Here is a 27678-nt window from a genome sequence, read left to right on the forward strand (position 1 = left end):
GTTAATATCAACCCAGCTGTGCATAAAGGAACAGAATGAAGATCGGCCGCAAGATTACCGCCATCACCTCCTCTGTGTGGGCCGCCTGGTACCGCATGTAGGAGATAGCACGAACTGGAGACAAGCAAAAAGTTCTACAAGTGCTCCAGTTATAATACATATTGGGGGCAGGGGTGTAGCTATAGAATGTGTTGAGGTCCCAGATGTACCTGTAACCGGGTGCCTGAGAAGGTCCAAAAGTCCCTCCCATGGTGGACCAGTATTGCTGGTCCACCATGGTGTTGGGTAGTTCCACCATAATGAGGCAGTTTCGGAGTGGTCCACCAGAGTACCAGATGATCCTTTGGTGGGTGCAGGTTCTAACACAATAATAGCCCAGCAGAAGACACCCAAACTTGAAGGGTACTATGGTCTATTTCCAATGGATCATTGGAAGTTTGGCCCACAGAATAATTTTATCTGGTGGGCCCAAGGAACCACAATCATCACTGTATCTCACTGGGGTTGGAGGTGTTTGTCATGGCCATATGAAGACTCAGCGATTTCATATTGAGTCTCAGTAAGTTTGTAACCTAAAGAGGTTGTCTAATTTCTCCAGGACCCTATTGCTACAAGAGCCTCACCAAAAAATCTGATCAAAGAAGGTTCTACCGACGTAATCCCCGGTGATCACTGTAATCTTTGCGAGAATCTAATAGCCCACGTTCTACTACCCTGCAGCGCTACCAAAGGTGAATGAAAGCATTACATGGTGTCTTACTAAATTAATGAGTCTCTGTGTAACATTGTGACATGATGGGTCCTCCAGAGAGAAGGAGATGTTGTTTGGTCAGCTCTCGAGTGCTGCTTCGAACAGCAGATCGGTGGGAGTTCCACCAATAGTTTAGGCCTGGAAACCCCAAAAGGATGAGGGATGAGGGATGAGTTCTCGATAAATTCTCGATTCCCCAATAGGAATTTGACACCAGACAGTGTCAAGTCGGGTATAGGTCAAGAAGAGATGGGCAACCAAAAGTGGTGACCATATACACATTCGGATGTAGTCCTCTACAAGCCTTCGGTCCTACATGGTGCGATCTCCATCTCTGTCTTTACACTTTACAATTCTACCGGTTAGGATTTGAGGATCTGGATTGGGAAATTCTGGTTTAGATCATCAGATTCTGAACTACAAAAATCACCTTGAGCGCAAGATAGTAACGGGTATAAGTCCACCCTATCCTAAAGGGTTAATAAGAAGTTAGGCAACGGCTATGGAAGAGTAAGCAAAGACCTAGCGCTCAATGTCAGTCAGCTCGCGTAAAGGAGACAAAGCAAATATTATCCTGACCGGGAATGATGCGAGTGTATCTTTTTTTTGTTGACTTTCCATGTAAGTTACACGTCTGTGCACGTGCTCAGGAATAGCTTGGAAAAAAAGTAGATTTTTAATAAAACTTTAATTTAAAAAAATCACTTTTTTGTAACAAAAATGCAATTTAAATACAATAATAATAATAATAATAATAATAATAATAATAAAAAATAGGATTATGTTTTACTATATTCTCAAATTTTTTTTGTATGCAGGCTTGTTATTTGCAGGATAAGTTCTAGTTTTTATTGGCAATATATTTTTTTTAATTTTTCTTTATTTTTTTTTAAAACTATTTTATTAGTTCCCCCTAGGGGGCTCGAATCTGCAATCTTTTAATTGCAAGTCCCATAGACTGCAATACAACTTTATTGTAGTATATGGAAGAGTCGCTTCATAACCTATGACAGCCTCAAAAAGTACATTCCTATGCCATAGGAACGGGATTATTCTCGCAATATGGGTGGCAGGGTCCGGCACCAGAGGGGTAATTTTCACTTTTGGCGAGCTGACACTTATCAATGCCCGCAATCAGAGTGGAATCTGATTGCGGGCATTAGCTCTGGGTTTCAGAGCGGCCGCCATCTTTATCGACCTTGCATTTGTCGGGAATGGGTAATGTATATGTAGGCATATTTATAATCTGTATACGGTACCAGTCAAAAGTTTGGATACACGCTTTCACCTTTTCATGGTTTTTCTTACGTTTGGGTTTACTTTCTACATTGTAGATTCCTGGAATGGTTTACAACGAACAGGTATGCCTTGGCAAGGTATGTTGTGTAATCTGGAGCACAATTCCATACAGTGTTTAGCCCTAAGACACCTCTCTTGGGCTCCAACATGGCGCTCAGTGTGGTTCCCATGTATCTTCCAGCCTCTTCTGGTCTCCCGATTGACATCAGTCGCTCCAGGTCACCCCCAGTCCAACAAGTTATACAGTCTGCAGGGTTGCGATGAAAATAAAAAGATATTTGCATGATCCTGGAGCCCAAATGGTTAATATAAGGACAGGTATATGAAAGTCAAAATAGTTATGAAGAAAACTAAAAAAAACTTCAACAACAATACTTGTCTGTCACCTTCAAAACTTTTCTGAAACTATTTTATTTTGATCTGCAAATGTGACATTTTTAGACTTTGGGGGCAGCTTGGGGGTATGACAAGGCCGGTGCACCAGGGGGTGGGTGTCATAGAGACACGGACGAGCCAATCTGCCTTGGGCGGGGTATTTAGATCCAAGACTAGGGCAAGAAACTGAAGTTTTGCCCCAGGTGAAGGATAGTTTAGGTACAAATCTGCTTGAATGTAGACAATGGACAACTCTAAAGGCCAAACAGGTGAATCCTGATGGGGTGTCATGTCAAGAATGATACGTATGCTGCTTTTATGACTTTTTGTAGGGTAAAAGGTGCTAAAAACATTCTGAAGGAAGCAATTCACATACCGAGAGATGTCACCACTAGAGATGGCTGAACCTCCCAAGATTTGTTTAGTTTTGGATTTGGGTGGCTCGGGTTCCTGATTCCTTTTGGGTCGAACAAGGTTGGATAGAACTGGAAGTGAAATGATTAGACTTTGGGGTCATTGTTTGATAGATGGAGGACCATGGGAGGTGTAAAAAACACCCCCAAAAACCTTTATACTCACCTTCCCTCACCTCTTTGGCACTCTCTCGGCCTCCTTGCTGGGGTTGAGTGTCATGATGCCAAGATACTCGACATGGCCCAGTCATAGGCCTCAGCGGTGACCCTGGGCACATGATATCGCCAAGAGAGTGCCAAATGCCATGAGGAGAACCAAAAGAGGTCAGGGACGGCGGGTATAAATTTTATTTTTGCGCCTCCCCTGGACCTCCACCTATTATACTCTTGGGTCTGAAGAAATCTCAGAGTATAATAAGTTACCGCAATGCCTGTAAAGGCGGCCATTTAAGTTTGTCCAAGGCAAATTCCAAATTGTTTGGTTTCAATTTGCAAGAGTCGGGTGGAACCTAGTTGGTGCCAAAGCGGTTCACCCATATCTACTCAATCTTATTAGCAAACAATTCCTTGCTTGAGCTGACACTTTTTTGATATATTGCTCTGCACCCCTGTGGGTCCCCTCAGGCTCAGGGGCCCGAGTGTTACTGCAACCTCTCCACCATCCTATAACTATAAAAGGAGGTCTATATGATGGACATATCCCTCATAGTAACTATATTTACCATCCGTATCTGTACATCTAACTTAATAGATATCTCCTGACTGATCAGTCACGCCGCGTACCACAAACAGTCAGGCACTGGAATAAAAAACCTCCGCCCTTACTAACATCGTACAAAGGGATTATGTATACAACTAGGGCACATGAGTAGAAAGCAATGGGGTTAATAGTATCCCATCGCTACTATACAATGGACAGGGACTTCTGCTTCCTGCTCCATCCACTGGATATTGTCCAGCACTGGAGGTTGGCTGGTACAGCTGATCGGTCTGGGGTCCAGGTGCCCAGTATCAAAGACATCACAGAACCCGGAGAACCTCTTATTGTATACCTGGACATTAGAGGTTCAACAGAACTTGTGGTGCTTGACTTTTTGTTTTTCAGTAATACTTATACTTCATAACAAGAAAACCCAGCATATCACCCCAGCCCTGCAGATAGATAGGTTAGTGTCACCAGAACCAGCATATCACCCCGGACCTGCAGATAGATAGGTTAGTGTCACCAGACCCAGCATATCACCCCAGCCCTGCAGATAGATAGGTTACTGTCACCAGACCCAGCATATCACCCCAGCCCTGCAGATAGATAGGTTACTGTCACCAGCACCAACATATCACCCCAGCCCTGCAGATAGATAGGTTACTGTCACCAGACCCCAGCATATCACCCCAGCCCTGCAGATAGATAGATTAGTGTCACCAGACCCAGCATATCACCCCAGCCCTGCAGATAGATAGGTTACTGTCACCAGACCCAGCATATCACCCCAGCCCTGCAGATATATAGGTTAGTGTCACCAGAACCAGCATATCACCCCAGCCCTGCAGATAGATAGGTTAGTGTCACCAGACCCAGCATATCACCCCAGTCCTGCAGATAGATAGGTTAGTGTCACCAGAACCAGCATATCACCCCAGCCCCGCAGATAGATAGGTTACTGTCACCAGACCCAGCATATCACCCCAGTCCTGCAGATAGATAGGTTACTGTCACCAGTACCAGCATATCACCCCAGCCCTGCAGATAGATAGGTTACTGTCACCAGCACCAGCATATCACCCCAGCCCTGCAGATAGATAGGTTAGTGTCACCAGTACCAGCATATCACCCCAGCCCTGCAGATAGATAGGTTACTGTCACCAGACCCAGCATATCACCCCAGCCCTGCAGATAGATAGGTTACTGTCACCAGACCCAGCATATCACCCCAGTCCTGCAGATAGATAGGTTACTGTCACCAGCACCAGCATATCACCCCAGCCCTGCAGATAGATAGGTTAGTGTCACCAGCACCAGCATATCACCCCAGCCCTGCAGATAGATAGGTTAGTGTCACCAGTACCAGCATATCACCCCAGCCCTGCAGATAGATAGGTTACTGTCACCAGACCCAGCATATCACCCCAGCCCTGCAGATAGATAGGTTAGTGTCACCAGAACCAGCATATCACCCCAGTCCTGCAGATATATAGGTTAGTGTCACCAGAACCAGCATATCACCCCAGCGCTACAGATAGATAGGTTAGTGTCCAGTGTCGGACTGGGGTGTCTAGGGCCCACCAGTGGAATTATTTCTAGGGGCCCACCATCAGGATCCCTGCAAACCAGCAATACCAAGACAGGGCGGTTGAAGGTAATAACATATCAGGAGCCATGCTGCTCTCCCGCCATACGATGTGTAACACTGCACTACCTAAACTTATTGCCACATACTGTATGGAAAGTGAACAGCGTGGCTCCTAGAAATGTTAGCATTACCTATAGCTGCGCTGTCCTGGAACAGCTGATCTGCAGAGGTCCTGGCTGTTGTGTCATCACAGATGTAATATTGATGGTCTATCCCAAGGACAGACCATCAATATTACAAAGATGGATAAACCCTTTAAAGATTTGTCCAGGAATTGGAGCGACCCATGTGCTGGGAGGGAGGTGTAAAATAAAAAATAAAAAGCGCCTTCACCTGTTCCTGTTGCTCCGTTGTCCTCTGCCAGTGTCCATTCAGTCTCGCGCCGGTGCCTCCATGCTGGGAGTCCTGCACCTCATGGGACCACTGAAACCAATTAGGTCTCATTTCTGGAAATCCTGTATCTAACAGACACAGGCGGGGACAGTGGAGTGCTGGGGACAAAAGCTCAATGAAAAACACTGTGGAAAAAAATATATTGAGATTCACTGCAATTTTTTCCCATAATGTTTTTTTAGCTGCATCTCGCTGTTGCGCCTAATCCTTAAAGAAGAGCTTTCACCATCTGGGGCACATGAGGTTTAATACACCGCTAGAAAGCCAAGAGTGCCCTGAATTCAGCGCACTATTGGCTTTCACGTTCTGTGCCGGTACCGTAGATCTTCATCGTCAGAAGTGCGTTATGACAGTCAGTCAGGAACGCCCTTCCTCACGGTAGCGTCTATAGCGCTGTACTGTGAGAGGGGGCGCTGCTTATCAGCCAGCGATGACGCTGAGCGCCTATAGCGCTCTCACAGTACAGCACTATAGGCGCTGCTGTGAGGAAGGGCGTTCCGGACTGACTGTCAGAAACGCCTTTCTGACAGTGAAGAGCTACGGACTGATAGCTCCTCACCGGGGGCACAGAATGGGAAAGCTGAAAGTGCGCTGAAATCATCGCACTGTCAGCTCTCTAGCAGTGTATTAAACCGCACCTGCCCCAGGAGGTGAGAGCTCCTCTTTACCATCTCAATATACTGTACATCACACTATAAGGATAAGGCCTAACACAGCGTCCCACAGCAAAAAAACGCTGCGGGAAAACCCCCGGCACCGACACATCAGTTTTTCCTGCAGCGCTTTTTGCAGAAACTCCACAGAGGTTTCCGTTTCCGCGCTCGTTTTGTACACGACACAGGACTGGGAGCAGAAAGCTTCATCCACTGTATAGTTGCCTGGCAGATTCACTGCAGCTCAGCTCCCACTGACTGCAATAAGTGCCGAGATGCAGAGAAGGTGCCGGCTGATATACAGTGGACAGAGCTTTCTGCTCCTGGCCCCGTATTGTGTACAGGACTGGTGCCAGAAGTGGCTCCATACAGCTGATCGGTCTGAGGGCTGGGAGTGGGCCCCCTACAGATCAGGCATTTATAGCCTATCCTGACGAGAAACCATAGAAAATTATGCCTGGACAACCCCTTTAATTTTCCCCCAAAATGACCCACACTTTAAAGAGGTTGTCCAGCATAATTTATTTTTTTTTTGTTTATAATTAGTCCTGGGAGGTGAAAAACAAAGTACACATAAAAAAAACCCCAATCATCTGTTCCCAGTGCTCCGGTCCTGCAGTTCTGCTAGTAGTTACATGCCGGACTGGACCGCACTGGGAGACACTGGGACAGGCAGACTTCCCCCTGGACACTCCGATCGGCAGTGTGCTTAACAAAATAGAAAGTGTTTTTAAGGGCTCGTTCACATCTGCGCCCGGGGTCTCCGCCCTGCAGGCATTTTTCAAACCCATTCAAATGAAGTGTGTGTCCGTAAGCTCCTGTGAGCGTTTTGTGCTCACCGCGGCGAAACGTTTTTTTTTTTAACCAGACACAGAGTCGGACATGCAGGACTTTGTGTCTGGTTTAAAAAAAAACGGTTTTGCCGCAGAGAACATAAAACACTCACCGGCGCTCACGGCCAGACTCGAACCGATAGGTTTCCATCTTCTACATGCAGAAGATGGAAACCTCAGAATGGAGACCAGACGCTGGTGTGAACCCAGCCTTAACTGTGTTTTGCTCAGTAGGGCCTAATCCTTAGTGGCCCCTGCACACAGTATTATCCCCCATAGTGGCCCCTGCACACAGTATTATGTCCCTCAGTGGCCTCTGTACACAGTATTATGCCCCATAGTGGCCCCTGCACACAGTATTATGCCCCATAGTGGCCCCTGCACACAGTATTATACCCCATAGTGTCCCTGCACACAGTATTATGCCCCATAGTGACCCCTGCACACAGTATTATGTCCCATAGTGTCCCCTGCACACAGTATTATACCCCACAGTGGCCCCTGCACACAGTATTATACCCCATAGTGGCCCCTGCACACAGTATTATGCCCCATAGTGGCCCCTGCACACAGTATTATACCCCACAGTGGCCCCTGCACACAGTATTATACCCCATAGTGTTCCGTGCACACAGTATTATGCCCCATAGTGGCCCCTGCACACAGTATTATACCCCACAGTGGCCCCTGCACACAGTATTATCCCCATAGTGGCCCCTGCACACAGTATTATACCCCACAGTGGCCCCTGCACACAGTATTATACCCCATAGTGGCCCATGCACACAGTATTATGTCCCATAGTGGCCCCTGCACACAGTATTATGTCCCATAGTGTCCCCTGCACACAGTATTATACCCCATAGTGGCCCCTGCACACAGTATTATACCCCACAGTGGCCCCTGCACACAGTATTATACCCCATAGTGGCCCCTGTACACAGTATTATCCCCCATAGTGGCCCCTGTACACAGTATTATACCCCATAGTGGCCCCTGCACACAGTATTATACCCCATAGTGTCCCCTGCACACAGTATTATCCCCCATAGTGGCCCCTGCACACAGTATTATGTCCCATAGTGGCCCCTGCACACAGTATTATACCCCACAGTGGCCCCTGCACACAGTATTATCCCCATAGTGACCCCTGTACACAGTATTATCCCCCATAGTGGCCCCTGCACACAGTATTATCCCCATAGTGGCCCCTGCATACAGTATTATGCCCCATAGTGGCCCCTGCACACAGTATTATTCCCCACAGTGGACTTCCCGAAAAGGGAAGATGTGAACCAGGCCTAATACATATAACATACATTTACACACATACATTCATATACATACACACACACCTATCTACAAATATACAGGACTCACACAGTATATCAGACACTTTACACAAATATACACACATTAACCCCTTCCCGACATGCGCCGTAATAGTACGGCGCGTGTCGGGTCTGTAACTATGGCGACCGCCCGGGAGCCGGGCGGCCGTCATAGCCGCCGGGTGTCTACTGCTTTAAGCAGTAGACAACCGGCTCTCATGCCTCCGATCGGTCCCTGGACCGATCGGAGGCATTAACCCCTCCGGCGCTGCTGTCAAAGGCGCTGGAGGCGCCATCTTCCCGGCGGCGCATGGGCGCCGCCATTTTGGCAGGGATCGCCGGCTCCTGGAGCATGGGGGGTTGCCATGACAGCCGGGAGCCTTGTTAAGGGCTCCCAGCCAGTCTGCAAATTCTCTCTTTTGCAGGCTGGTGTATACAGCCTGCAAAAGAGATGATGATTTTTTGCAATGCATTGCAATGCATTAGCATTGTAATGCATTGCATTAGTGATCAGACCCCCTGGGGTTCAACACCCCTAGGGGGTCTAATAAATGCAAAAAAAAAATAAAAAAAAAAGTTAAAAAAAAATATAAAAAAATATAAAAAGTATTAAAAGTTTAAATCACCCCCCTTTCCCTAGAACAAATATAAAAGTAGTTAAAAACTGTGAAACATATACATGTTAGGTATCCCCGCGTCCGAAATCGCCCGCTCTACAAATCTATACAAATATTTTTCCTGTTCAGTAAACGCCGTAGCAGGAAAAATAGTCAAAAGTGCCAAACCGCCGTTTTTTCACTGTTTTAATTCTGATAAAAATTTGAATAAAAAGTGATCAAAGCAATAACATTTCCCGAAAATGGTAGAACTAAAAAGTACACCTGGCCCCGCAAAAAAAGACGCCCTATGCATCCCCGTACACCTATGTATAAAAAAGTTACGGCCGTCGGAATATGGCGACTTTTAGAAAAAAAAAATTTTAACACCGTTTTGGAATTTTTTTTAGGGGTCAAAATGTAAATAAAACCATATAAATTTGGTATCCCTGGAACCGTACCGAAACACAGAATACAGGGGACATGTCATTTTGGCTGCACAGTGAATGCCGTAAAACCAAAGCCCGTAAGAAAGTCGCAGAAATGCATTTTTTCTTCAAATCCACCCCATTCTGAATTTTTTTCCTGCTTCCCATTACATTATATAGAATAATTAATGGTGGCATCATGAAGAAAAAATTGTCCCGCAAAAATTAAGACCTCATATGACTCTGGGAGCAGAGAAATAAAAAAGTTATGGGGTTTAGAAGGAGGGGAGTCAAAAACGAAAAACGAAAATCAAAAAATGCCATCGGCGGGAAGGGGTTAAATATACATATTTTACCCAAAAAATGTACTTACATTTGGCTGTGTCCTGTCTGTCCTGTCTGGCTGTGGTGAAAGCTCTGTTTACAGCAGCCGGCAGACGTCCCCCTGCACACTCCGATATGTGTGGGGGAGGGGCAGCACAGCTCCTGCTAGTGACGGCAGTGTGCAGTGACACACTCCCAGCAATTGGTACAGGGGCCCATTTTGGCACGGTCAGGATCCCGATCGGGCCCCTGAAGATCCCGATCGGGCCCCTGACAAGTGCATTTAGATAAAATTAATAGTCAGGCTCGGGGGCCCACCGGGGAATCCCCCAGTGCTCCGGCGGGCCAGTCCGACCCTGTTAGTGTCACCAGAGCCAGCATATCACCCCAGCCCTGCAGATAGATAGGTTAGTGTCACCAGACCCAGCATATCACCCCAGCCCTGCAGATAGATAGGTTACTGTCACCAGACCCAGCATATCACCCCAGCCCTGCAGATAGATAGGTTACTGTCACCAGAGCCAGCATATCACCCCAGCCCTGCAGATAGATAGATTAGTGTCACCAGACCCAGCATATCACCCCAGCCCTGCAGATAGATAGGTTACTGTCACCAGACCCAGCATATCACCCCAGCCCTGCAGATAGATAGGTTACTGTCACCAGACCCAGCATATCACCCCAGCCCTGCAGATAGATAGGTTACTGTCACCAGAGCCAGCATATCACCCCAGCCCTGCAGATAGATAGGTTAGTGTCACCAGACCCAGCATATCACCCCAGCCCTGCAGATAGATAGGTTACTGTCACCAGACCCAGCATATCACCCCAGCCCTGCAGATAGATAAGTTACTGTCACCAGAGCCAGCATATCACCCCAGCCCTGCAGATAGATAGGTTACTGTCACCAGGACCAGCATATCACCCCAGCCCTGCAGATAGATAGGTTAGTGTCACCAGAACCAGCATATCACCCCAGCCCTGCAGATAGATAGGTTACTGTCACCAGACCCAGCATATCACCCCAGTCCTGCAGATAGATAGGTTAGTGTCACCAGACCCAGCATATCACCCCAGCCCTGCAGATAGATAGGTTACTGTCATCAGAGCCAGCATATCACCCCAGCCCTGCAGATAGATAGGTTACTGTCACCAGAACCAGCATATCACCCCAGTCCTGCAGATAGATAGGTTAGTGTCACCAGACCCAGCATATCACCCCAGCCCTGCAGATAGATAGGTTACTGTCACCAGACCCAGCATATCACCCCAGCCCTGCAGATAGATAGGTTAGTGTCACCAGAACCAGCATATCACCCCAGCCCTGCAGATAGATAGGTTACTGTCACCAGAGCCAGCATATCACCCCAGCCCTGCAGATAGATAGGTTACTGTCACCAGAGCCAGCATATCACCCCAGCCCTGCAGATAGATAGGTTACTGTCATCAGAGCCAGCATATCACCCCAGCCCTGCAGATAGATAGGTTACTGTCACCAGAACCAGCATATCACCCCAGTCCTGCAGATAGATAGGTTAGTGTCACCAGACCCAGCATATCACCCCAGCCCTGCAGATAGATAGGTTAGTGTCACCAGACCCAGCATATCACCCCAGTCCTGCAGATAGATAGGTTAGTGTCACCAGAACCAGCATATCACCCCAGTCCTGCAGATAGATAGGTTACTGTCACCAGAACCAGCATATCACCCCAGTCCTGCAGATAGATAGGTTAGTGTCATCAGATCCCAGCATATCACCCCAGTCCTGCAGATAGATAGGTTACTGTCACCAGAACCAGCATATCACCCCAGTCCTGCAGATAGATAGGTTAGTGTCATCAGATCCCAGTATATCACCCCAGCCCTGCAGATAGATAGGTTAGAGTCACCAGCACTCAGCATATAGAAGTGATGGTCACTGGTCTCTGATGGTGATGATGTGATGGTCACTGGTATAGATGTGATGGTCACTGGTACTGTGCGGTGCAATACTTGAAGTCTGCTGTCCCTTTTGGTGGCGCCCTATTGGGTTGCAGACATATTTGGAGTATATTTATATCCATATCTCCATGCCACATGTTGCCATCTACTTGTCTATAAATGCCATGGGCAGGAAACAGGAAATTCTCAATGAGTCAACAAACTTTTTTCTTCGGCAAACTTCCTACACGTAAAGTTCTATCCTTTCATGTAACAAATAATCCGACGTTTATGCTGAGTAAAGCAGCGAGGCAGGAGAGCGCATGGAGAGGGGGAAGTGTCCAAAAAACGACCCCGAAACACCGCAGGTAAACTGAGCCCCTGGCCAACAAAGCGACGCAAAGAGTTTCCAAAATAAACATAACGCTTAAAATATCTCTAAGGGACAACAGGGAAGAGTAAGAGATCATTGTCTAATGTGGGGAACTATATACACACAAGGTGTCAGCGGGGCGATCACTTCCTGCGATGTCCCTGGTGGTCTAGAGAGGTTTAGGAGCTCAATCTCAATAACAGTGCAGAATTTCTTGGTACTCCGCACCCATGGTCACCCTGAGTTTGCTTATACTAAGATCTAAAATGGTGTTTAGAAACATCCCCTTTAAATGGGTTTTGCAGGACTATGATATTAAGCTCCACTTCCTCCTCCAAGGTCAGGGACATCACATCCATTGTTGATTTGACCATGCTGCAGCTCAAGTGAATGGGGACGAGCTGCAATACCAAGCACAGCCACTATACAATGCATGGCGCTGTGCTTGGTACGTAGTGAGGAGGCTGCAGCAATCCATATCGTCATCCCAGACAAGCTTCTTAATTGATGACCTATCTCTGATGACCATAGAGAAGTAGACATTAATATTTAATAGATCTGCCTTTTCCTCATCCTCCTCCACCATTACACCCAGATTATTATGTATTTTTTTTCCGTAGATTGTGAGCCCCATATAGGGATCACAATGTAATTTTTTTTCCTATCAATATTTCTTTGTAGAATGGGAGGAAATCCACGCAATCACGGGGAGAACATACAAACTCCTTGCAGATGTTGTTCCTGGCGGGATTCGAATCCAGGACTCCGGTGCTGCAAGGCTGCAGTGCTAATCACTGAGCCACCGTGCTTCCCCCCACCCAGATTATTTTTAAGAGGGCCCATATTGTCAGTTTTTATTTATGTAATTGAGGAATCACTTTGGAATATTTTTACCTCCATCTTTGCTTCCTTTATTTGTCTTTTACACAATTTATTTTTCTCTTTAGAATATTTTATTGCCTCGCCACTACCTTCTTGTTTTAATACTTTCAACAGAATTTTTTGATCCCTCATTGCACTCCTTGCCACATTGGTTTTCTATAATTTCTAACATGACGTCACATGCTACCCCTGCTGATCAGCGGCGGTCCCAGATGACAGACTCCCACTCATCTTCCATTGATAACCTATCCTAACATGGTGTTCAGGCCATTCTATCCACATGTTATATTGGGGATCCCCTACTTATAACTTTGGGTGTTTCCTTTTCACCATGAATATAAGGTTGGACCAGCAGTTCGATTCCACCAATCTTATTTCTTGGGCACCGGGCCTCCCAAAGAGCCAAAGCCCAGGGTCGGTAGGACAATTGTCCCTAAATTGCTGACATTATCACAAATTTTGAAACAATACAGCCAAATTCAGTTTGTATCTGGGCAACCTCATAGGACTTACCTACCCCGAGTTAATAGGAGGTCCCCTGACTGACCCGCCATTCCTACTGGTCCCACGGCTGCAGTAAATGGAGACATGGCCGTACATGCATGGCATAGAAGATCAGCAGCCCCCTCTTCATTTGATGCAACCAACACCTCATTTGTAAGGGGGTTGGGAGACCCCCATTCTGGAGATTTGGACAGATCCTATGGGGTGGACCTGTATGTATCAGACCTTTATAGAATATCCATTGTCTTACTGAAGGTAAGTACATTCTTAGATCAACTGCAAACTAATAAGATGACTTACAAGGTTCCCGCACACAGCGGCGGTGCATTATTGTACCAGACACCACTGGCCGCAATGAGATTTTCCTGCAGTGATTTTTGCCTGTGGCCCAGTACATGGGGCCTTAGCATAAGGCGACGTTCACAGGGAAGAATGTGCCTCATATTTGGAGATGGATTCTGCCCTAGATCGATAGAATAAGCGTCCTGCTCGATCCTGCGACGGACTCCGCGAATCGAGACTCTCCGCTGATCCATCAGGAGTTGAAATTCCCGACTGAACGCCCGGCATTGCCATCCCATTGGGGGAAGCTGTGGCTGAAAACAGAGGAATTCCCCGTAATTGTCGCCATGTGACTTCACCCTTAAGGGGATAAAGGGATATTCTGGTCATAAACATTTAATAAGCACTGAATGCTAAATCTTTCAGGGTCGAGTCAATTCCGGATTGGCGCTGATCTCCAATCTAACACCTGATTTATTAGGAAGTCGGAACAACTTAATATTTCAGGAGGGCCCCAGGCTAGTCGCTGCTTTTATTAAGACTGGCTGTAGTGTAATCCAGTCTTAATAAATTCCCCCCAAGGGGTTAAACTTGGACATTTGGGGGGGCCTGGGTGTAATTTATTACTAAGAATGAACTTGCACTGATCTCTATAATTCTGGGGTCTTCTTAAATTAGCACCACAGTCTGGTAGTGATGGTTACCTGTGCACCCTATAGCTACGCCCCTGCTGGGACTTGTAGTTCCACAATCAACAACCAGCATGCTTTCTGTATAGACCTGTCCTAGACTTTACAAACAAGCCCAACCAGTACAGCAGACCCTTCACCTTGCCATGTCTGACTGCAGACTTCTGCAGGGTATGCGGCCACTGCAGACAGGTATGTGCCCGGGGGTAAGGGGCAGGGGCAGGCTGCTGCGGCCAGGTATGTATCTCCGGCCATCTAGGGGTAAGGGGCAGGGGCAGGCTGCTGCGGCCAGATATGTATCTCCGGCCATCTAGGGGTAAGGGGCAGGGGCAGGCTGCTGCGGCCAGGTATGTATCTCCGGCCGCCTAGGAGTAAGGGGCAGGGGCAGGCTGCTGCGGCCAGATATGTATCTCTGGCCGTCTAGGGGTAAGGGGCAGGCTGCTGCAGCCAGGTATGTATCTCCGGCCATCTAGGGGTAAGGGGCAGGGGCAGGCTGCTGTAACCAGGTATGTATCTCCGGCCGCCTGGGGGTAAGGGGCAGGGGCAGGCTTCTGCGGCCAGGTATGTATCTCCGGCCGCCTAGGGGTAAGGGGCAGGCTGCTGCGGCCAGGTATGTATCTCCGGCCGCCTAGGGGTAAGGGGCAGGGGCAGGCTGCTGTAGCCAGGTATGCATCTCCAGCCACCTAGGGGCAGGCTGCTGCAGCCAGGTATGTATCTCCGGCCGCCTGGGGGTAAGGGGCAGGGGCAGGCTGCTGCGGCCAGGTATGTATCTCCAGCCACCTAGGGGCAGGCTGCTGCAGCCAGGTATGTATCTCCGGCCGCCTGGGGGTAAGGGGCAGGGGCAGGCTGCTGCGGCCAGGTATGTATCTCCAGCCACCTAGGGGCAGGCTGCTGCAGCCAGGTATGTATCTCCGGCCGCCTGGGGGTAAGGGGCAGGGGCAGGCTGCTGCAGCCAGGTATGTATCTCCGGCCGCCTGGGGGTAAGGGGCAGGGGCAGGCTGCTGCTGCAGCAGGAGTGATCTTCTATTAGTCATTGCTGGCCCTGGGGCAGGCAGCAGCTTCTTATTGGTACATAGTTTTAGTCCTTCCCCTCCCATTCTCCCTGCTGAGCAGCTCTCAGGACACCAGTGAGGAGACTACAAGACTCCCGGAGGGATCACTGCCCAATCTGTAGAAATTACCTAATTACCTGCTGCCATCTGAAGGGGCTTATCTCCAGCTGCAGCACAACCTGGGAGGCTGGGAGTAGTAGTAGGAGAGCAGCCGCTGCAGTGAGTATGAGCCTGGTCCCTGCAAGCTTATTACAGTAGGTTGTACTTTATGTGTATTGTTATGTCAGGCACTCGCTTACATCTGATATGATTGCTAGCTCTTGGGGTCAGCATCATTGGTATGGAACCGGTGCGATGTGGCAGGAATATGTCTATTGTTTGTTGTTGCTTTGGGATCCTTATTACATGTGGACATAGTTAGTCTTGGATGATACTTCGTAGCCTGTGAGTTGCAAAATCATTACAGCGATAAGATTTCTGGAGGAGTTGTCAGGAGTCGCAACTTGTTACTTTTTGTAAAACATGGACAGTGTTGCAATTGCTTAAGGGTGCATGCACACAGTGCAGCTGGGTCCAGTTATAACGGCATGCAGTTTTTGGGTAGTTTTGATGAAACATGCTGAATTTAAGTGTTTCACCTGTAAAATGATGAAAAACTGCATCAACGCCGCATGCATGTTTTTCTAATGTGGTTTTAACTGCATCGTGTGAATGCATCCTTAGATTGATACAGAACAACTAAAAAATTTGCACCAGTACAGAGCTCTGAATGGTAAAAGTGGTCACTTTGCACCTCGAAAATTGCAGTGACTCAACAGTCAGAAGAAACCCAACCATATTCACTGTTATGAGTTGTGACTGACGGGATGACATCATGGTGGGCGCCACGGACTGACCATGGGGGCTACCGGAACTTACCTGCACCCATACTTAATGTTTGGGGATTGGAAAGGTAGATAGACTAGAATCTCCTCCAATATAAGCCATACAGGATAGTCTGGGCGCCGCTTATCTCTACCTTTAGGCTAGCAGTTGCCACTGACCCAATGTACTAATATGATCGTGTCTGATCACCAGGGGTATAACTTAAAGGGGCGCAGTTACACCCCTTCCCAATAGGACCAATACTATAAGCCATACCTTACACCTGTAGACTTGGTGCAGATTTTGCATTGGGAGCCCCGGAGCTTCATGTGACGCCCCTGTAGCTCACAGTGTGATATTCTGGTGAATGTACTGATGGCCGCTCTGATTGTGGTGCCCACATTACGGTCATGTGTCGATAGATGTGGCCACAATCCAGTAGCAAGTCAGTCTTCCAATAAAAAACCTGCTTGGTCACTGTTTGCACTTGTTAATGCCTCACAAGCAGCCAAATCTGCCTTGTATCATTTTATTGCTGTTGGGATTCCCTGTACTACAGGATTCAGTCCTTGTACATGTTCCAAGTCTTCTGCATACTGCATTCTGCATGCATTCTGCATTACTGAAGCTCATGGACGGGGTCGGCTCTGCTACATCTTTGTATGTGTGTGTGTGTTGGTGGAGAGCCGCTATACGTTGTATCTTTATCTTTTCCTGTTCCTTGATCAGATATGTGATTATGTTCTGATACTTTGTAACCTTGGTGTTGATATATAACATGGTGTCGCCTTGTGCTCTGCTACTTCCTTCCATTACTATAGGGCATTGATACCTGGCTGACTACCGCTAACACCTAGTATCCGCAGGGCGGTATTTACAGTAGGCCATGTCGGTGGATACACCCTTCCCAAGTAAATAATTCCTTTCCTAATAACTCGTCTCCACTATACTGCACAGCGTCACCATCCTGTGGTCTGAAGAGTCTTTCCTAACCCCATACATTGTCGGGCTACCTGGCGATTCCAAAGATTGCTGTGACCCCTTCACTGATGTAAGTGGTGTTGCATTGTTACCCTGCGGGCGCTGCGACTGTGACTTCAAGCAATGAAGTCTGCAATTAGAAGTCACAGTTGCAGGGTCACAATGCAATGTGTATCATTTATATTGGTCACAGGGTGACACAGACATCTATGGTTCCGCGTGCCATGTAGAACTTAAGTCTCCTTTTTCTTTTCTAGAAACAGTGCCACTCTAGTCCATAGGCTGCATCTGGTATTGCAGCTCAGCCCTATTCCAATTAAAACAATTCCAGACATGCAATACCAGACACGGCCATTGGAGAAGAGTGGTGATGTTTCCAAGGTAAAACCCCTGCAAAGGTATTGTCCTCTTTAAACAACCCTATTAGGACAACTTTGGGGTAACACAGAGGAAGCCTTCTCTTATATAATGGGGAAGGTCTACAAAAAGAGTCTAAGGCTGAGGCCTCACGTTGCGAAACAGCAGTTATTGTTACGATTCTTTGAGCCAAAGCCCGGAGTGGATTCAGCAGAAGGTAGAAGTATAAGAGCTTCCTATATATTCCCGATTCTCCTGTAGTCATTCCTGGGTTTGGCTAAAAAATTGCAGCAGAATCTGCAACAAAAAAATCAGGGTTTCTGCAACGTGGGATTTCTTGTCAACGTTTCTGCAACTGTCTCATGGACCTACATGGGGTTTGTAGAAATTCATGCAGATATTGCAGAACCCGTCCCTATAAGATGTATGAATTGGATTTTCAGTTATCTAAATTTCTGCAACAAATCTGCTGTATGTGAACGTACACTGCAGCAAATCCACATACAACAAAATCCATAGGCGTTCAATGAAGACTTTGTTGTGGATTTTGGTGCAGATTTCACTCTCTCCATACTTGGCAGCTGTTCTAAATTTTTAGAACTGATCCTTGGCGTGCCTCGATGTGAAAAGAGGCGTGGCTTGTGATACACTACCCAAAAGTAGCGTTACCCTGCGCCATTTATTCCTATGTGTTGCAAGCTTTTGTGGCCATAGTAGTATTAATTGCAGATTAGAAAAACTGCAACATTCTTTTTATTCTTTATTTTTTTTCTAATGACCACGTCGGAATAGCCTTAAGAAAGGCTATTTGTCTCCTACCCTTTTGATGTGGTCTCCGCCGCGCCGGTCATCCGAAATACCGTTTTTTTCCCGGTATGCTAATGAGTGTCCAGCAGCAATGAGGGCGAGCCCCAGCGCTCATACGCCGATGGAGGCGTCCCCACTGCTACCGGAACTGGACAATCCAGCCACGCCTTCTTCCTGATCTGCCTCCTCCCCTTCTGTGTCCTCTTCTTTCATCGTCATGGGTGGTGCATGCGCAGTCGGCTCTGGCAGCGAGACCCTGTTAAAGCTGCCTGCGCATGTCGGCCGGCGGCCATATTTGCGAGGCCGCAATTGCACGCATGCGCAGTACGCTCCGCGAAGTATTTGCCGAACAGAGTGTACTGTACATGCTCAGTAAGGTCTGTACAGCCCTCTGACGCCTGGTTGAGTTCACTCACACGTCAGAGGGCTGTACGGATCTTACTGAGCATGCGCATTAAATTCTGTTAGGCAAATACTTTGCGGAGCGTACTGCGCATGCGCATGGTCATTAGAAAAAAAAACATGTTTTAATGGTAGAATCCCTTTAAAAACCCACCCGAAGAAGTAGGTGTTCATACATTCACCGGAGAACCTCTTTAACTTTAATAGATTCCGTGTGGATAACCCTCTAAATTGTTGTTGTAACCCGTTACCCCAAAATAAAGGGTGGATTATACAAGCAAGCCTTATTGGCTATGGTACCACAAGGCCAACGTGAGCTCAGGAGACCTCCATGACTCTAGCTTTAGTCATATTCTGGATTCCTGTATAAAGTTGGGATGTTTCATACCCCATTTTATGTTTTTGGAGGCTATGCCACTTTTTGGGAAGGATTTTTTTTTTTTTTTTTTTTTTTTTACTCTTTGGGATCCCCATGCTACCAAGAACAGTAGCGTTGTCTTCTTCTCCTTGACATCTGTCGCCTGACGCCTATCTCTTCTCTATGGAAAGCGATCCTAAGGGTAGAAGAGTCGTCATAGTTGTGGGTACCATGCTGTTATTTTGGCAATGTGGCTCCGCCAACGCTGCCCCAATCTCTATCCAGTGAGACTTGACCCAAAGGTGGTCTTAGTTTTCTTCTCCAGTAATACCAAAGTTACATAAACAGCAGTGGGACCTACGTAAGGACCTGGACCCCAATGGGGGACTTATGTAAACAGTCGGACCCTGACACAGGTCGTCCCCTTCCCGCAGGGTTTATGAAGAGGGTGGAGTGAATTCTTCAGAGGTTTACGTGCACCTCGGGCTAAGAACAAGCCTTGTAAAAGACATTCTGCGCTTGGAATCTGTAGAACAATGCTCACAATGTCCGGCACGTCAAATACTGTGTTTTCATAGTTTATATTTGTGTCTGTCACGGCTCCTGCTGAGAATACCAGACGGATTGGTAGACTTGCCCCCCGTATTTAGGGGCTACCTCCATGGGAGGCTTCTACCACAACATTGGCCTTCCAGGGCTCTCATGAGCAGGTGACTTCCATAGGAAAAAATTGGATTGTAGAGCTTGTAAGTCTAAGACTAGGACTACACAGCAACATATCGTGCAACAACAATTTCAGTGTATGTCTAGGGTGTTGCATTGCGACCTGCTGCAGCATGACCGTCGGAGAAAACCCAAATTTGTTGGATTTTGATCGCTTGTTGCATCCCTTTTTTTACCATAGAAGTCTAGGATAACTATTTGTCACATGACCCATTGCCATGCTGCAGTTGCATATTTTGCAATACCATAGTGATGCACTTAAATTTTTGCTGCACACCTTTAATGCAATTTAAAGATGCAAAGGTTGCATAAATGACACCTGAAATCTGCTGTAGGTTTTGGTATAGGCGCAAAGCCCGTCAGGGGATGCCGCAGATGTATGATGGGTATGGGCTTCCGCTCTATAAATCTCCCCATTTTGTGTTTCCAAGACCTCAGCTTGTTTAGACCGACAACCTGCCTAGATTTATGTGACACCTCTCACTGCTGAGGATTTGCTACAGCTACACAATATCTGATGCAGACAATGATCAGTGACTTAATAACCTCAGCAGGACAAATCTGTCTCCTTGTGTTTGCTACACGTTACCTGCAGCGATACATTGTGACAGGAGTAAAGCCTGGCGAGCTGATACATTGTGACAAACCCGCATAAATGATGAGACGTATTTGTTCTGTCTGGGCTTGTGCAAAAGTATAAAACCTATCAGAGATTTGGAGAACTTGACATTCTAGAATAATATACATTGTCCTGGCTTTCAATCTGATCAAGGGCAACATCTGCATGGAGTAAAGGTAATGTACACATTAGGTCAATGTCGGCGGCTGATCCAGATGATTTTGGGGTCCTGCTCGGCCATCTAACGTGCACAGTCATCTTTGTCTTGCAGGTGTTGCTCTTGCTTGGACCTCTCCCTTAAAATACAGATGTGTGGGTAAAGTGTGATCGGTTATGTTGGACCTGCACAACCACTGTCAAAAGTCCCATGTGCTCCTAGTCGGTGAGGGTCTGACCCTCCATCTGCAAATTATCTTGGGGAATACCCCTTTTAATATGCAAAAGGATAGTCAGTGAGACCCCCCCTCCCCCTCAAATCACTGCCTATGTAATTTCCTTATATATAGCGATGACACAATACCTCTCCTTTACTACTTGCATATGCAGATTGTTTTGAGTGTACTGTCCCTTTAAGTGGGTCAGGACACCCTATGCTACACGTTCTGTATGTTTTCAGGTCAGCAGGATTTCCAGATATTCTGGTCCCATCTAGATTTTTATTTTTTTTTCTTCTGGTGCAAAGGCCAAGAATTTAAATGAGTGTTTTATGGTAATCGGAGCCGTGCGCGGAAATTGGTAAGGGGTTCCTGGTCTCCACCCAGCTTTCCTAGGCTCTGAAATGGCAAAATTATCCTGCTACATAATAAGGCAGGCTTACTGTACCAGTCTCAGAAAGCTGGGTGGCAGCCATATTGAATGGAAAAAGAAAATATATCTTTAATAGTGATCTGTCGTCACACGTATAATTCATGAGCCAGCAAAATTGGGGCAAACTGAACTCCGTTTGGTAGGAGAGTGGTGGCAATGTTCTCTAGACCTGTCATAGCTGGCAACGAAAGAGGCTCCCACAAAATGGGGTGACTTCCTGCAAGAGTGGGCGAGTCCCCGGACCTTGTGCAATGCTTCTGCATCCGCTGAGCGCCTAGTCATGTTACATGTGTTATGTGCTGGTCATGTCACAGAGAAGCATGACCACCATCATGAAAAGAGGGGGGTACCTTGTTCCCAAAAAGGAGCAGGAATTAAAGGGGTTGTCCAGGATCTGGAGATAATTGATACTCATTATCTATCTAGAGGATAGGTCGTCGGCATCAGAATGGTCAAGGTCCGACAGAGAGACCCTGCACCGATTAGTGTATGTGGCTGCCAAAATCATAGATGAGGTATACAGCCAGAAGTCGCCCTGCTCCTATAGAAGTGAATGGGAGTGTAGCTGCAGTTCTCCATTGCTACCACTATACTATGCAGAGCTCTGTATACTGTATATAGCTTCTGGTGGTGCCTGCAACTGCAGCCCATTCACATAAACCAGAGCAGGGCTACTTCTGGTCAGGACAGGGTCTGGGAGTCTGACAACGACCAAGCTGGATGTGATGACCTATTCCATTATCTTCAGATCCTGGACAACCCCAATAAGTAAAAAGGCTTGACTCCATGAAGAATAAGGTTAATGGATCCTATAATCAAGGTGACAACAGGCAGCGATTCCTGCCAATGCAGGTCATAAACATGGATGTTCAGCCGTGCATACGTGTGTTTTCAATGGAGACAGGAGAGCAAGCTGCTACCAGATCTCTACAGGGTGCAAGGGTACCAAAATGGGGCCTGGTAATAGTCACCAAGGCATATCCTTCCTTTCAGACTGCAGTTCCTTGGGGCCCAGTAGAAACTATGACTCTGGGGGCCCATGATCTATGAAATAGACCACAGTACCCTTACGATTTGGGTATCTCCGTTGGATGTTATTGTATTGGATCCTGGGCCTTCTGGGGATCTTCTGGTGGACAACATCCGTCGGAGAGCCGGGACCCTCCATAGACGTAACCTGGTTGGTCCCACCATAAAGTCTGGTTTGGCTAACTTTTTTTCCTTTGTGTATGGCAGTGCCTCGGTGTGCAATATTTAAGAAAGTACAAAAATAAAAAAAATTCCCCCCCAAACTGTAGAAACTACAGAGGCGAGTAATGCTGACGTCCCACCAGGGTCACGCTCCCTACACTGTAATCCCATGATGTCCGCCTGCCCCGCACGCCACATATCGAGAGATCTATAAAAATTCCAGTTCACAGTCAGCTGTTGATCCTGAAGACGGAACAATGGTTCCAAAGTTCAGGGTGGACATTTTATGATTGCAAAACCAACAACTGTATGTGACATAGTGGTGGGCGGGAGATTTATTACCTGTCGCCTCAAGAATATCTCGCATGTTCCTATGGAAGTTTTTGAGGTGCATTTAAGGACCAGACGTACCGGCCAGAGAAGGAGGAATCTTATGTCCTGAGGGATAAGAGATAAGGACGGGAGGAGCAAGTAAATGGGTTTGTCACGTATCGCGGTCTGATGCTGAGCTCTTGTAGCTTGCAATGTCTCATGGACCACCAATGACCACAACCTTTCTCCTGATATGGGCCATCAGCAGGGCTAGAATATAAGAAACGTACAAAGGACAAATACATAGGTCCTTCAATATCTATAAGGGAATCCTACATCACTGCCCAGTTTCTTCTTCTAATTGACTCCTCTAGTGCTATTCTAGTTATGCCCCAGGTAGGTAATATACAAATGTGTAAAACAAATACCTATGGAACCCCACCCATCATACAGCGCTGCGGAATATGTTGGCGCTATATAAATAAAATTTATTATTATATTATCATGTAAGAAGGACTGATAGCATTTCTGTAATCTGAGTTGACAGGTGATCATGCATGTATATTTCAGTCATAGTCATAATTGTACATAGGAGTAGTATTATAGTAGTTATATTCTTGTACATAGGAGCAGTATTATAGTAGTTATATTCTTGTATATAGAAGGTAGTATTATAGTAGTTATATTCTTGTACATAGGAGTAGTATTATAGTAGTTATATTCTTGTATATAGAAGGTAGTATTATAGTAGTTATATTCTTGTACATTGGGGCAGTATTAGGGTGAATTCACACTGAGTAAACGCTAGCTTATTCTGAACGTAAAACACGTTCAGAATAAGCGGCGTCTAAAGCAGCTCCATTCATTTCTATGGGAGCCGGCATACGAGCGCTCCCCATAGAAATGAATGGGCTGCTTCTTTCACTCCGTGCAGTCCCATTGAAGTGAATGGGGAGTGCCGGCGTATACGGCAAGCTCTGCTCATGCCGGAGCGTACACGCCGGCACTCCCCATTCACTTCAATGGGACTGCACGGAGTGAAAGAAGCAGCCCATTCATTTCTATGGGGAGCGCTCGTATCCCCGCTCCCATAGAAATGAATGGAGCTGCTTTAGACGCCGCTTATTCTGAACGTGTTTTACGTTCAGAATAAGCTAGCGTTTACTCAGTGTGAATGCACCCTTATAGTAGTTATATTCTTGTACATAGGAGGTAGTATTATAGTAGTTATATTCTTGTACATAGGAGGTAGTATTATAGTAGTTATATTCTTGTACATAGGAGTAGTATTATAGTAGTTATATTCTTATACATAGGAGCAGTATTATAGTAGTTATATTCTTGTACATAGGAGTAGTATTATAGTAGTTATATTCTTGTACATAGGAGCAGTATTATAGTAGTTATATTCTTGTACATAGGAGCAGTATTATAGTAGTTATATTCTTGTACATAGGAGGTAGTATTATAGTAGTTATTCTTGTACATAGGAGGTAGTATTATAATAGTTATATTCTTGTACATAGGAGTAGTATTATAGTAGTTATATTCTTGTACATAGGAGTAGTATTATAGTAGTTATATTCTTGTACATAGGAGGTAGTATTATAGTAGTTATATTCTTGTACATAGGAGTAGTATTATAGTAGTTATATTCTTGTACATAGGAGTAGTATTATAGTAGTTATATTCTTGTACATAGGAGTAGTATTATAGTAGTTATATTCTTGTACATAGGAGTAGTATTATAGTAGTTATATTCTTGTACATAGGAGTAGTATTATAGTAGTTATATTCTTGTACATAGGAGTAGTATTATAGTAGTTATATTCTTGTACATAGGAGTAGTATTATAGTAGTTATATTCTTGTACATAGGAGTAGTATTATAATAGTTATATTCTTGTACATAGGAGTAGTATTATAGTAGTTATATTCTTGTACATAGGAGGTAGTATTATAGTAGTTATATTCTTGTACATAGGAGTAGTATTATAGTAGTTATATTCTTGTACATAGGAGCAGTATTATAGTAGTTATATTCTTGTACATAGGAGTAGTATTATAGTAGTTATATTCTTGTACATAGGAGGTAGTATTATAGTAGTTATATTCTTGTACATAGGAGTAGTATTATAGTAGTTATATTCTTGTACATAGGAGCAGTATTATAGTAGTTATATTCTTGTACATAGGAGTAGTATTATTAGGACTTATGTGAAATGTGGCTTTTGCCCATTCCTGCTGTCTTGCGTTTAGCTTCCTCTCTTGTGTTTAATCATCAGTGTGTCACTATGTTATCCAATGACTCATTATAACTCGGCAACAAATTAGCAACTTAACATCTGGTATAAATCTGCCAGGTAAGTGTGGCACGCCAAAACTTGCAAGAACAACACCCTACACTGATAGAAAGTGCTAAACCTTCTTAGAAAAGTGAAAACTGCAGTTTCCCAGCAGGACTTTGTTGTGACCTGTATGATATTTCTAGTACTGCTAAGAGGAATGGTGTTTATAGAGGATAACAAAATATGCTGCTGTATGGTGCCCTCAGGTTTCCCAATATACCTTCAATGGGTTACTTAAAAAGCAATTGAAATGATCAAACAGTATTATAGTAGTTATATCCTTGTACATAGGAGCAGTATTATAGTAGTTATATTCTTGTACATAGGAGCAGTATTATAGTAGTCATATTCTTGTATATAGGAGGTAGTATTATAGTAGTTATATTCTTGTATATAGGGGTAGTATTATAGTAGTTATATTCTTGTATATAGGAGGTAGTATTATAGTAGTTATATTCTTGTACATAGGAGCAGTATTATAGTAGTTATATTCTTGTACATAGGAGCAGTATTATAGTAGTTATATTCTTGTACATAGGAGCTGTATTATAGTAGTTATATTCTTGTACATAGGAGCAGTATTATAGTAGTTATATTCTTGTACATAGGAGCAGTATTATAGTAGTTATATTCTTGTACATAGGAGGTAGTATTATAGTAGTTATATTCTTGTACATAGAAGCAGTATTATAGTAGTTATATTCTTGTACATAGGAGCAGTATTATAGTAGTTATATTCTTGTACATAGGAGCAGTATTATAGTAGTTATGTTCTTGTACATAGAAGCAGTATTATAGTAGTTATATTCTTGTACATATGAGGTAGTATTATAGTAGTTATATTCTTGTACATAGGAGCAGTATTATAGTAGTTATATTCTTGTACATAGGAGTAGTATTATAGTAGTTATATTCTTGTACATAGGAGTAGTATTATAGTAGTTATATTCTTGTACATAGGAGTAGTATTATAGTAGTTATATTCTTGTACATAGGAGCAGTATTATAGTAGTCATATTCTTGTATATAGGAGGTAGTATTATAGTAGTTATATTCTTGTATATAGGGGTAGTATTATAGTAGTTATATTCTTGTATATAGGAGGTAGTATTATAGTAGTTATATTCTTGTACATAGGAGCAGTATTATAGTAGTTATATTCTTGTACATAGGAGTAGTATTATAGTAGTTATATTCTTGTACATATGAGGTAGTATTATAGTAGTTATATTCTTGTACATAGGAGCAGTATTATAGTAGTTATATTCTTGTACATAGGAGTAGTATTATAGTAGTTATATTCTTGTACATAGGAGTAGTATTATAGTAGTTATATCCTTGTACATAGGAGTAGTATTATAGTAGTTATATTCTTGTACATAGGAGCAGTATTATAGTAGTTATATTCTTGTACATAGGAGCAGTATTATAGTAGTTATATTCTTGTACATAGGAGCAGTATTATAGTAGTTATATTCTTGTACATAGGAGCAGTATTATAGTAGTTATGTTCTTGTACATAGGAGCAGTATTATAGTAGTTATATTCTTGTACATAGGAGGTAGTATTATAGTAGTTATATTCTTGTACATAGAAGCAGTATTATAGTAGTTATATTCTTGTACATAGGAGCAGTATTATAGTAGTTATATTCTTGTACATAGGAGTAGTATTATAGTAGTTATATTCTTGTACATAGGAGCAGTATTATAGTAGTTGTTTTCTTGGATGTTTGAGCTGTATTAGTTACTGTCATTGTACTCTTTCCTAAAGTGTGGCTGATGTTCCAATAACTAACAATTATTACATGTATTAGGGTAAGCTGTATTTCACTTCTATGACGTTATTAAGTTAATAGTATAATTGTTCCTATTAACTTCAGATGTATTTGAGAACACCAGGATGTCTCTTTATGGCATTTGCTATTGACATATTATAAATGTCTGCACTGAAGGAGATTATAATTTGTAATCCCTGTAATTCCTATTTAGCTTTCACATCTAGTAGCAATTGTCAGATGTTTCTCAGAATCTTTTTTTAGAGGCAGCTGCAGTATATTACTTGTATAAATGCTGCCCATGCTTCAGACTCTTGACTTCTGTCATCATTGTATTAGGTGTATTACAAGGAAAGTGGATCTCAGTGATTCTGCTGGTCAAACTATTCTAATTTACAGTATCTGACTAATGCACTTTATATATGTCCATATTCCATGTATATGGGGTATATTCTGTTATGATTGGAATCCCTATTAGTTGTGCTGCTTATGGAAACCACTAGGGGGAGTTCACTAGGCACATCTTTTATTGAACTCAATGCTATGCTCCCTCTAGTGGTGGCTGCAAACATCTTAAATTTTATACTTTAGGATAGTTAGTTTACTGAAGAGCTGTGAGGGTCCTTCACTCCTGCAGATCATCTATTTTTAGTGGAAGCAGTGTGCCCTTAGTAGTCCATGTG

At 44.7% G+C, this 27678-nt stretch overlaps 1 protein-coding gene across 2 annotated transcripts in view; it reads left to right on the top strand.

The window, feature by feature from the left end:
• Window positions 1-27678, top strand: part of SYTL2 (synaptotagmin like 2) — a 328908-nt gene that overhangs the window by 210441 nt on the left and 90789 nt on the right. The window contains exon 1 of one of the 2 annotated variants that reach the window (XM_075266178.1): window positions 15517-15669. The exons of the other annotated variant lie outside the window; for it this stretch is intronic. The gene's annotated coding sequence lies outside the window, so the exon portion shown is untranslated. Of the gene's footprint in view, window positions 1-15516; window positions 15670-27678 lie in introns of those variants that run through there. 2 annotated transcript variants of the gene reach the window in all.

The sequence above is a fragment of the Leptodactylus fuscus genome, chromosome 2 (assembly GCF_031893055.1).
Source record: "Leptodactylus fuscus isolate aLepFus1 chromosome 2, aLepFus1.hap2, whole genome shotgun sequence".
Classification (NCBI taxonomy): domain Eukaryota; kingdom Metazoa; phylum Chordata; class Amphibia; order Anura; family Leptodactylidae; genus Leptodactylus; species Leptodactylus fuscus.